General features: G+C 45.1%; 1 protein-coding gene across 6 annotated transcripts in view; it reads right to left on the reverse strand.

The window, feature by feature from the left end:
• LOC118373926 (neural cell adhesion molecule L1-like protein) overlaps positions 1 to 12,775 on the reverse strand; it is a 103,330-nt gene that overhangs the window by 45,280 nt on the left and 45,275 nt on the right. The window contains exon 1 of one of the 6 annotated variants that reach the window (XM_035760238.2): positions 7,980 to 8,141. The exons of the other annotated variants lie outside the window; for them this stretch is intronic. The gene's annotated coding sequence lies outside the window, so the exon portion shown is untranslated. Of the gene's footprint in view, positions 1 to 7,979; positions 8,142 to 12,775 lie in introns of those variants that run through there. 6 annotated transcript variants of the gene reach the window in all.

Genomic DNA, 12,775 nt, shown 5'->3' on the forward strand with positions numbered 1-12,775 from the left:
GTAGCTCAGGACTGAGAGGTAGCTCAGGACTGAGAGATAGCTCAGGACTGAGAGATAGCTCAGGCTGGTTGACGGCTCTGGCAGCTTCTGGCTGACTGACGGCTCTGGCAGCTCCTGGCTGACTGATGGCTCTGGCAGATCCTGGCTGACTGGCGGCTCTGGAGGATCCTGGCTGACTGGCGGCTCTGGAGGATCCTGACTGACTGGCGGCTCTGGCTGATCCTGGCTGACTGGCGGCTCTTGGCTGACTGGTGGCTCCTGGCTGACTGGCGGCTCTGGCGGCTCCTTGCAGACTGCCAGCTCTAGCAGCTCTGGACAGGCGGGAGACTCTAGCAGCTCTGGACAGGCGGCAGACTCTAGCAGCTCTGGACAGGCGGGAAACTCTAGCAGCTCTGGACAGGCGGGAGACTCTAGCAGCTCTGGACAGGCGGGAGACTCTAGCAGCTTTGGACAGGCGGGAGACTCTAACAGCTCTGGACAGATGAGAGACTCTAACAGCTCTGGACAGGCGAGACGCACTGTAGGCCTGGTGCGTGGTGCCAGCACTGGTGGTACTGGGCCAAGGACACGCACCTCAGGGCGAGTGCGGGTAGGAGGAACAGGGAGTACTGGGCTCTGGAGGCGCACAGTAGGCTTGATGCGTGGTGCCGGACTGGGAACACGCACCTTTGGGCGAGTGCGGGGAGCAGGAACAGAACACTACGGGTTGTGAAGGTACTCTGGAGACCTGGTGTGTATAGCCGGCATCAATTGTTCCGGAGCTTTAACACCTGTTTCAGGATGAGTACTAGGAACTGACACATGTGGCATCAGACAGCTAACACGCTCCTCAGGGTGAATGCCGTGCATACTACGCCAAACCAACAGCTCTCTCTCTCTTCACTCTCCTCCAATTTTATCAACAACTCCTCGAATTTCTCATAATCTCCCCTCCATTCACTCTCCAATTTGTCCAATAACTCCTCCACATTCTGAGACGCACACCTCAACTTCGCCGACTGCTCTGATTCCATCCTTGGCTCCTCACAGTAAACAGGGGGAGTTGGCTCAGGTCTGACTCCTGACTCTGCCACACTCTCCCTGTGCCACCCCCCCCAATACATTTTTGGCGCTGCTTCTCGGGCTTCCAGCCGCTCTGCCGTGCCAGCTCCTCATAATGCCGCTTCTCTGCTTTCGCTGCCTCCAGCTCTGCTTTGGGGTGGCAATATTCCCCCGGCTCTGCCCAGGGACCTTTTCCCTCTAGGATTTCCTCCCACGTCCAGGAGTCTTGTGTCCTCGGCCGCTGTTGCTGCTTCCCGTTACCACGCCGCTTGGTCCTTGGTTGGTGGGTGATTCTGTCACGACAGATTTCCTCCTCTTCCTCTGAAGAAGAGGTGTAGCAAGGATCAGACCAATATGCAGCGTGGTAGGTGTCCATGTTATTTAATAAGAAAACTCAACATGAACACAAATACTAAATAACAAAGTGAACTGGCAACGAAACAGTCCCGTGTGGCACAAACACAGACACAGGAAACAATCACCCACAGAACCCAACACAAAACAGCCTACCTAAATATGGTTCCCAATCAGAGACAATGACTAACACCTACCTCTGATTGAGAACCATATCAGGCCAAACATAGAAATAGACAAACTAGACATACAACATAGAATGCCCACTCAGATCACGTCCTGACCAACACTAAAACAAAGAAAACACAAAAGAACTATGGTCAGAACGTGACAGCATTTGGCTACTGTTACGTTCAGTGTTGGAATGAGACCAAGGTCCAGTGTGGTAAGCGTACATCTTTCTTTATTTTGATGAACACCAAAAGAAAAGAAAAAAACAAAAAACAAACGTAACGTTCTGCAGGCTACACAGTAACTGTACAAAAACAAGATCCCACAACTGAAGGTGGGAAAAAGGGCTGCCTAAGTATGATCCCAATTCAGAGACAACGATAAACAGCTGCCTCTGATTGGAACCATACTAGGCCAACAAAGAAATAGAAACATAGATTTGCCCACCCAAGTCTCACCCTGACCTAACCAAATAGAGAATGAAAAAGGCTCTAAGGTCAGGGCGTGACAGCTACACCAGCAATAACGTCTGCTAAACATGTGTATGAGACCAATAACATTTTATTCAATATTTGATTTGATTTCTTTCTGCATCTTCCTTCCTGTCTATTTAATCTTTGCTGAGTGATTAGTGTTTTTCATGAGTAAAGGTGAGGTGAAGGTTTTCCTCTTCCTCTGATGAGCTGTTCATTTGTGCAGCTCTGCTCTGCTCTGCTAGCTGCTGAATGCTTTATTTGTCTCAGTGAAATATGGAGGCCTGCTGAGCATATTAAGAAACAGCAGGGACATAAACTGTTTCAGTGCTAATACTGCTGCAATCTCTCCCAACCACCTCACCATTAGTCTTCGTTTCAAGATAAGGTGAGATTCAGTGTTTTTTGTTTAAAGACACACATCACTGTAATAGGAAGCGAATGTTGCTGGGAAATGTGCAGCAGGACATATCACACAACAGCTTACCATAGCTGGTATTTAACTGAAAAGTGTAAATCTTGAGAGCTCAAAGGTTGGGAGAAATTCCTGACAGAATATCTCAACTTGTCACGTTTCAAGTACTAGTGCCGCAAAAGGTATATCGCTCCTGTCCGTCTGTCTGTCTGCAGAATGGTGAGCCAAGAGCTTTCATTTTCTCTCTCTCAGCTCTTGTCTCTTTGAAGTCCTGAGTCACAGAGGAGCGCCCCAAGCCCAGGACAATCATCATATTAGTCTATGATCCTCACTGAGTAGCCAGGAGAGGTTTGTTATGGATTCACAGCCTGGACTGTGGGGACAGGGATATTATTTTGTGTGAACAAACACAGTGAGGTCCTCCCCACCTCCATTCACTCCATTTGACAGATGTTGTCAATTTCCCAGGTTGAAACTGTTAATGAAACTGTGCCTCAGCAAGACATGATGGATGGGACTTATATCCCAAATCCCCTCCTCCATCAAAACCCAAAGCAATTTACTCCCATCCAACACAAGTATATTCTGATGCCCCAACTCAGATACAGTACGGTCATATATTGAATTGCGACAGAGAAATATAAAAAAAACACCAGGCAGGTTGTTACCCTTTTTCCTCTCCCCTGAGGTCCCTTTTCTACACATTGAAATTCCTTTCTCCGATCTGTGATTTACAGGGAATATGCTGTCTGCAATCCATTTTGTACTTCCTGTGCTCTACAGCAGGGCATCTGGACAGCGTTCGCAGGGTGAGCTGTTTGACACAGCTGTCGGAAATATGGTCCAGTACTGAGGGACTGTGTGTGTGTGTGTGTGTGTGTGTGTGTGTGTGTGTGTGTGTGTGTGTGTGTGTGTGTGTGTGTGTGTGTGTGTGTGTGTGTGTGTGTGTGTGTGTGTGTGTGTGTGTGTGTGTGTGTGTGTGTGTGTGTACTTGCGTGTGCGTGTGTGTGTGTGGGTGCATGCGTGCGTGTGTGTGTGTTTGTGGTGTATGGTGTTACGGAGGAATGGGATGGGGTGAGCTCAGTATCAGAGATGAAAATACTTATACAATGCTACAGTTTCCTTCACCATTTGGAGAGATATTAGGGGCAGTATATCCTATTTTAAGTCCTTTCAAACATCGTATAATGTATAATGTTTGAACATTATGTTATAATGTTACCTCTAAGTGTGTAAACGTCACCCAGCCTTATGCACTGACGTATACAGTTTGTGTAGCTAGGGGGGAAGTGAGTATGACAAACAGCGAGTAGCAGCAGTGTAAAATCACACAGCCTGGTATATAGGTTCTGGATGGCAGGATGCTTTGGGCTGTACGCACACCCTCTGTCACGCCTTACGGTCAGAAACCGAGCTGTTGCTATACCAGGCGGTAATACAACCGGTCAGGATGCTCTCGATGGTACAGCTGTAGAACTTTGAGGATCTGGGGACCCATGTCAAATTGTTTCAGTCTCCTGAGGGGGAAAAGGTGTTGTCGTGGCCTCTTCACAAATTTCTTGGTGTGTTTGGACCATTATAGTTTGTAGGTGATCTGGACACCAAGGAACTCGTAACTCTCAACCCGCTCCACTTCAGCCCCGTCGATGTAAATGGAGGCCTGTTCAGCCCTCCCTTTCCTGTAGTCCATCGCATAGAATCGGTTTGTGGCGCTATATAGACGGCTATGAATAATATAGATGAGAACTCTCTTGGTAGATAGTGTGGTCTACAGCTTATCATGAGGTCCTCTGCCTCAGGCAAGCAATACCTCGAGACTTCTTTAACATTAGCCATCGCGCACCAGCAGTTATTGACAAATAGACACACATCCCCGCCCCTCGTCTTACCAGATGTAGCTACTCTGAGTAATCACTGTTCTGATGTCCAGAAGCTCTTTTCGGTCAAAACCTGGTTCAGTCTTCTTTTCACCAGACACTGGGAGATGAATTCACCATACTTATTGTATGGCAACAAGATATACAGTGCATTCAGAAAGTAGTCACACCCTTTTACTTTTTGTCTTGAATACAAAGTGGTATATTTAGGGCAAATTCAATACAACACACTCTCCATGTGTTCAAGCATAGTGTTGGCTGCATCATGTCATGGGTATGCTTGTTATCATTAAGAACTGGATAAAAAATCCTAGAGGAAAACCTGGTTCAGTCTACTTTCCACCAGACACTGGGAGATTAATTCACCTTTCAGCAGGACAATAACCTAAAACACAATGTCAAATCTACACAGGAGTTGCTTACCAAAAAAGACAGTGAATGTTCCTGAGTGGCCGGGTAACAGTTTTTACTGTTTTTACTGTTTTTTTTATCTGCCTGGAAATGTATGGCAAGACCTTAAAATGGTTGTCTACAAATGATCAACAACCAATTTGACAGAGGTTTTAGAATTTACAAATGTTTCACAATCCATGTGTGAAAAGGTCTTAGAAACTTACCAAGAAAGACTCACAGCTTTAACCGCTGCCAAATGTGCTTCTACAAAGTATCAAAGACTCAGGGGTGTGAATACTTATGTAAATTGAATATTTCTGTTTTTAATTTTCATAAAATTTGCTAAAATGTCTAAAAACATGTTTGACTTCAACATTACGGTGTATTATGTGTATTTATTTAAACCATGTTGAAGTTAGGCGGTAACACAACAAGATGTGGAATAAGTGAAGGAGTAGGAATACTTTCTGAAGGCACTGTAACCACATGAACACAGGCAATGTTCCTACTCTCCTCTCTGTGAGGGGGTGACCCTATTTAATACGCCTCACCACACATGCAAAGACCAAAACATCCAACAGCCAGCATATGTGCCGCACACACAGAAACATCCCAAGACAAGACAGAACCTGCAAGACTTAACTTCATTCTCCACGCTGGTCCCTCGCAAGATACATTATGAACAACCATTCCCTCTACAGGCAATCAATCCAATCCAATCCAAAGGGAAAATCAAAGTATAGAACAGTAAAGGGGTCCATCAAAATCCCAGGGACTGCTCTGGATGTGTCCACACGCACTGGATCATGTCACACAAGCTGGGGACGGAGTGAGAGAGGTGGTGTTGGAGACAAATATGTTGCCAAAGCCTCTAGCTTGGCAAAGAAGCTCATTAAGCCACTGACAATCATTCTCACAAAGCTCAATCTAAAGGCTATTCACTGGCTGTGTACAAAAGAGAGAGGAGGAAAAGTGGAGGAATGCAAGTTCCATCTCACCCCCTCCCTGTCCTGCCCAGCAATATGTTTGCTGCACCTGAAGCTTTGTTTAAAGTGCTGTTTAATAGTGTTAAGCACACACATGTTACAGAATACACACAAGAGCACAGATGGGAGCAGGATGGTAGAAATCATCCTTTGAGTGTTGTCTGTTGAGTGAATGCTCCTACATTGTTATTTACAGTTCTCAGGGAGCAATCCTCTTTGCAGACAGGGACAATATCCTTATTTCCAATCATGTTTGTGGAGATTGTCTCTCAGCATTACAGAAGACGAGGCTACAATATCCCCACAGGACATCTGTGACCAGGTCTGTTCTTGACCTCACCCACCCGGCCAAAGGAAGCATAATAATTTGGCTGGAGATTATATTTTGTTTGTTTGACCAGAAGAACCATTGAGCATGGAATGAAAACTGGGATTTTCTGAGCGACTGGTTTAGAGACGTTCATTGACACAGATTGGTGAGCACAGACAAGATTCCAAGAGTCCACAGATGGGGAGAGTAGAGCATGTGTGACCTGGGGGGAGGAAGCAGAGAGCAGAGCAGAGAGAGTGTGCTGAGACTGTCGATAAAATACCTCCACAGCCCGACAAAAGCACTGTCTCGCTCTCACGACACCGGGGGGAAGGGAAGGGAGCTGCACAGGCTGGATGATGTATAGTGTGGACCCAGGTCTGAGACTTGGGATTTAACAAGTAGAAAGGGAGAAAATGGAAATAAGGGGCGGAGGGTCATGCTTGAATTATGCTGATGCAGGTCGTAAATCTGCAGCAAAAAACCTACCAAAGGCATGACTGTTTGTGCAGGCCCACTGCAAGGCTCTTATCACTTGTGCTTCACGTGCTGACAGTTGTAAAATGGTGGAAATTAGATTGTATACCTTTAATGTTTCAAATAGACACGTTAGATAATTGGACGCTTTGCTAGTGGATAGATGCACATTAAGTACATTAAGGCATTATATGCTGTATATGGAGACGATATTATTTTCATTAGAAATTGTATCATGATTGATTCATATAAGTGCATTCCATTCTGAGGTAGTATAAAGTTCATCCTCTGTGACTTCAACTAGTTATATTAAAGGGTTAGTTCACCATAATTACATATCATTTTATATAAACAAAAATATCCCACCTTTGCTGTTTCCATCAGGCCTGTCGTGACATTTTTTTTATCAAACATATACTTTGCTCACATAAAAAGGTTGTATGGAAACCTGGTTTGAGACAGAATTTTCCACCACCAACAACAAAAGTCCAAATGATGGAATTTCTCATGGAAGAATGGTGTCGCATCCCTCCAATAGAGTTCCAGACACTGGCATAGAATCTATGCCAAGGTGCATTGAAGTTGTTCTAGCTTGTTGTGGGCCAACGTCCTAAGACACTTCATGTTGGCATTTTCTTTATTTTGGCAGTTACCTGTATCAATGCACAATTTTCTGTGTTATTTTATTATTTCCATGGGTGTGACGTTAAAAAGTCATAATTTAGAGCTGAAGCAATGGCTGGGATGTGTTCTGGACAGTCGAAGGAGGACATTGGCCTTTTCATAATGTGAGGAGCAGATTGCCAGCGCCAGACACTGAGAACATTCACATGCCTCTCCTCTGCAGAGACAGAGACAGATCCAGAGCCAGAGCCAGCGGTAGGCCAGGTCCTCCAAGACCCTCAGACCTCTCTTTGAGCAGCAGCAGGATGAAGCCATGATTATAGCCACACAAACAGAGGGAAGCCTTATGAACTTTAAACAAATGCTTAATGCTTGGAGCTGGACAGCTCTGGAGGCGAGGACGACGGGAGGGAAGGTACCGGGGTAAGCTGCCAGTTCCCAAAAGCTTAGTGTTCACACACTCAGGCCAGACAAACCTGACATTGTCCTGAGCACTGCCCCGGGGACTGCCTCTTCCCCTCTTCCCCCTCTGTTCTCAACCGCTCAAACCCATTCACACCTCTGCCCCCACAGATTACATGAATGGGACATGATTTATAGTGGCACAAAAGCAAACATTTATTCCACTTAAAGCCATTACTTAAAATGCCATTGAGACGTCTGTGGGAGACACAGTATATGGAGATCGACCGAAGCTTGGATGCTGTAATAAGCTTTTTTTGTGTCATCTAACATATTTAAAGACAAGCTCCGGAACTTTGGTGACTAGTAAATATTTGATAAACCTCCCGCTTTGAGCTGGATGTGTCAATGTGTAGTTCATACATGCATAATCTATGAGCAGAATTACTGTCTTACCTCAATTAGCCACGAAATCCATAGTTTGAAAGCGACTGTTTTCTGGAAGCTGTGCAGAGTTATTTTCCAAAAATATTCCCCCACATGGGCCAACACCCTAGCAATTCTAGTTTCAACCAATGAGTTTCAGCCCCTCGCCATTTGAGTGACAGTTAGCAAGATGCACACACAGCAGAGAGAGAGAGCAATAATGTGGTGCATACTGTAAATCTGCACATACAGTACAAGTCAAAAGTTTGGACACACCTACTAATTCCAGGGGTTTTCTTTATTTTTACCATTTTCTATACTGCAGAATAATAGTGATTACATTGAAACTATGAAATAACACATATGGAATCACGTAGTAACCAAAAAAGTGTTAAACAAATCTAAATATATTTTCTTTTGGAGATTCTTCAAAGTAGCAAACCTTTGCCTTGACGACAGCTTTGCACATTCTTGGCCTTCTCTCAACCAGCTTCATGATATAGTCACCTGGAATGTATTTCAGTTAACAGGTGTGCCTTGTTAAAAGTTAATTTGTGGAATTTCTTTCCTTCTTAATGTTTGAGCCAATCAGTTGTGTTGTGACAAAGTAGGGGTGGTATACAGAAGATAGCCCTATTTGGTAAAAGACCAAGACCAAATTATGGAAAGAACAGCTCAAATAAGCAAAGAGAAACGACAGTCCAGCATTACTTTAAGACATGAAGGTCAGTCAATGCGGAAAATATCTTAAAGTGCAGTCGCAAAAACCATGAAGAGCTATGATGAAACTGGCTCTCATGAGGCCTGCCACAGGAAAGGAAGACCCAGAGTTATCTCTGCTGCAGAGGATAAGTTCATTCGAGTTAACAGCCTCAGAAATCACAGCCCAAATAAATGCTTCAGAGTTCAAGTTTCAGACACACCTCAACATCAACTGTTGGAGACAAATCAGGCCTTCATGGTCAAATCGCTGCAAAGAAACCACTACCAAAGGACACCAATAAGAAGAATAGGCCTGCTTGGGCCAAGAAACACAAGCAATGGACATTAGACCGGTGGAAATCTGTCCTTTGGTCTGATGAGTCCAAATGTTAGACTTTTTTGTTTTTGTTGAGACAGGGTGATAGTATGCTGCATCAGATGACTTGGCATCCACAATCACCAGATGGAGCGCAGAGTAAAGGAAAAGCAGCCAACAAGTGCTCATTATATGTGAGAACTGCTTCAAGACTGTTGGAAAATCATTCCAGGTGAAGCTGGTTGAGAGAATGCCAAGAGTGTGCAAAGCTGTTATCAATGCTAAGGGTGGCTACTTTGAAGAATCTCAAGTATAAAATATATTTTCATTTGTTTAACACTTTCTGGTTACTACATGATTCCATACGTGTTATTTCATAGTTTTGATGTCTTCACTATTATTCTACAATGAAGAAAAATAGTCAAAAATAAATAAAACCCTTGAATGAGTAGGTGTGTCCAAACTTTTGACTGAGACTGTATGTGACATAGTAGGCAATTTCCAGGGACCCCTTTTGGCTCGTGAGCCCTACTTCAGAACTACTGGCTAAAAAGTATACAAAAGTACAAGAGAATCTCTTCAATAGTGTGCCATTGCTGGGATATTTGCTTGTGGGTCTAAATGTCATACAGTTCATTTATAATACACATGCACGTGACCAAGAAATTGGAACATAGAAAATAAAATGCAGATATTCTCCACTGATCTTTCTATGAGAGAAAATGTTTTCAATTATGTTTAATTTACGACACATTTATTTTCTCCTCCAGGCAGCAATCAACAAATACTCCCTGGCCAGAGTGAGAAAAAGGCCTATCTATCCTATCAAGTCAATGTAATGGAATTAGAAACATGGTCCATACCAGAGTTCCCTCAGGCAACTTGGAATATAGCAAAACAGAAGGACACGGGAAAGAGCATAGCCTGCATCAACAACTTTAACCCCACACCCCATAGTAGACATGTTGTTCTCATATTGCCCTGTACCCTGATAGCAGGGAAAAGACTGAGGGAGGGTAGACTGAGAGAGGGGAGGGGAGACTGAGGGAGGGGGGAATAGACAGAGTGAGAGGATACAGAGGGAGGGATGGGAAAGGAGAAAGAGGGAGGGGAGAGGCGACTATGGGAGGGACAGAGGAGCCAGAGGGAGGGGGAGAGGAGACTGAGGGAGTGGATAGGAGAGGAGAATGAGGGAGGGTAGAGGAGAATGAGGGAGTGGATAGGGGAGGAGATTGAGGGAGGGTAGAGGAGAATGAGGGAGTGGATAGGAGAGGAGAATGAGTGAGGGTAGAGGAGAATGAGGGAGAGGATACAGGGGGAGGCAGGGGGACGAGACAGAGGGACGTGAGAGGAGATATAAAGAGGGGAGAGGAGGCACAGGGAGGGGAGAGAAGACTGGGGGAGGGAAAAGGAGACTGAGGGAGGGAAGAGAGGATTATGGGAGGGAGGGGAGAGGAGAGGAGTCTGAGGGAGGGAGACACAGGGGTCGCCAAACACATCACCGGGAGCACACTGTCTGCCCTCCAGGACACCTACAGCCCCTGATGTCACAGAAAGGACGAAATGATTATCAAGGACATCAAACACCCGAGCCACGGCCTGTTCACCACACTATAATCCAGAAGGCGAGGTCAGTACAGGTGGATCAAAGCTGGGACGGAGAGACTGAAAAACAGCTTCTATCTCAAGGCCATCAGATTGTTAAATAGCCATCACTAGCCGGCTACCACCCGGTTACTAAATCCTGCATCTTAGAGGCTGCTGTCCTATATACAGTTGAAGCTTGTGGAAGGCTACCCGAAACGTTTGACCCAAGTTAAACAATTTAAAGGCAATGCTACCAAATACCAATTGAGTGTATGTCAACTTCTGACCCACTGGGAATGTGATGAAAGAAATTAAAGCTGAAATAAATCATTCTCTCTACTATTATTCTGACATTTCACATTCTTAAAATAATGTGGTGATCCTAACTGACCTAAGACAGGGAATTTTTACTATGATTAAATGTCAGGAATTGTGAAAAACTGAGTTGAAATATATTTGGCTAAGATGTATGTAAACTTTCGACATCAACTCTATGTGTATGTGACCAATAACATTTTATTTGATTTTGAGGGAGGGAGGGATGGAGGGAGGGAGGGAGGGAGGGGATAGGACACAGAAAGAAAGGAGAGGAGACGGTGGGGCGAGGGAGGGGAGACTATGGGAGGGAGGGGATAGGAGAGGAGTCTGAAGGAGGGGAGAGGAGACTGAAGGAGGTAAGAAGAGACTGAGGGACATCAAGAGGAGACTGAGGGAGGGAGGGAGGGAGGGAGGGAGGGAGGGAGGGAGGGAGGGAGGGAGGGAGGTAGGGAAGAGGAGACTTTGGGAGGGAAGGAAGAGGGGAGGAGTCTGAGGGAGGGGAGAAGAGACTGCAGAAGTGCGGAAGGCGAGACAGGGGAGGAGAGGATACTGAGGGAGGGGAGAGGAGAGGAGACAGGGAGGGAAGAGGAGACTGAGGGAAGGAAGAGGAGACTGAGGGAGGGAAGAGGAGCCTGAGGGAGGGAAGAGGAGCCTGAGGGTGAGGAGACAGAGAGAGGGAGGGAAGGAGGGAAGGAGGGAGGGGAGAGGAGACAGAGGGAGAGGAGCCAGAGGGAGGGGGGGAAACAGAGGGAGGGGAGCAGGTGTGTTCACCAGCAGTGTCTAACCTCGGTTTAACCCTTATACCATAGATATCAGACAGTCGGCTCTTTATGCTCAGGTGGGTCTTGAGTATCTCCTTCTGTCCCGTCAAGGAGATCTATGCTCAGGCATTAAACATCGCTTCAAAGCCTCAGACTGAAAGTAAAGTAAGTTGGGGTCAGTGAAGGACATCCCCACTGGGAAAAGATTGATCACTGATGAGGCGGCACTAAAGCTAATTTAGACAAGTTCAGAGGCTTGGCAGATATACACACTGTACACAGTATGACGTTCTTTAATTGAACTTTGGGCAGATAGCCCAATGTTGTTGTTTTCACCCCAAACTCATCTGCTAGTCAATGTGTGGAAAAAAAATGTATATTAATACTGCAATCTGACATGGTTTATTGTTAATCACTCTATGCATTAATCTGAAAGTGACTAAGAGAATACAGTTACTGTGTTACCACAAAGTATTTTTCCTGTGTATTTTCGTAACGGTGACAATAGTACAGCTTATGATATCACCATGCAGATCACTTTGATAACGCTCCCCACAGCTATGTATGGACAACTAGCCGTAGTCCAAATCTTGACCCCTGATGTTTGGAGGATGTTTTTGTTTCACAGCGAATCCAGTCACAAACAACATCCACCTCTATTTCATCCAACATATTGAAATCACTTAATTTGCCGGATATCTGATGGGTACTGTACGTGACCTCCGACTGCACATGAAAAGCAGATTAAATTCCACCTATTTGATTGCCCATGCAATTTTCCATTATACCTTGACACTTTAATGGCCTCTAAAATTCTTTCCAGATCCAGGTTTATAGGCAATTTATCCAGAACAACACTAGAAAGAGAGCATCCGATCAGATCAAAAGCATAAAGCTCACGCCAGATAAATCAGGGAAAAAACAAGGATATCTTTTCAAATTGGTACATATTGTATAACAAGTATGTGCCTATTATAAATCCCAAATCTTTCTGATAATTCCTTACACACAACAATATATTGTCGCAGCTTAAGAAACTGCATGCTGTTCTGATCATGTTAAGTTGTTCCAGCAGGTGGTAAGGTATTGTGCACTGTGTGTGAGTTCAGCAGTAGGTGAGTCGATCACTACAGCCATACGGC

This window comes from Oncorhynchus keta, chromosome 10, assembly GCF_023373465.1.
Source record: "Oncorhynchus keta strain PuntledgeMale-10-30-2019 chromosome 10, Oket_V2, whole genome shotgun sequence".
In the NCBI taxonomy this organism is placed as follows: Eukaryota; Metazoa; Chordata; class Actinopteri; order Salmoniformes; family Salmonidae; genus Oncorhynchus; species Oncorhynchus keta.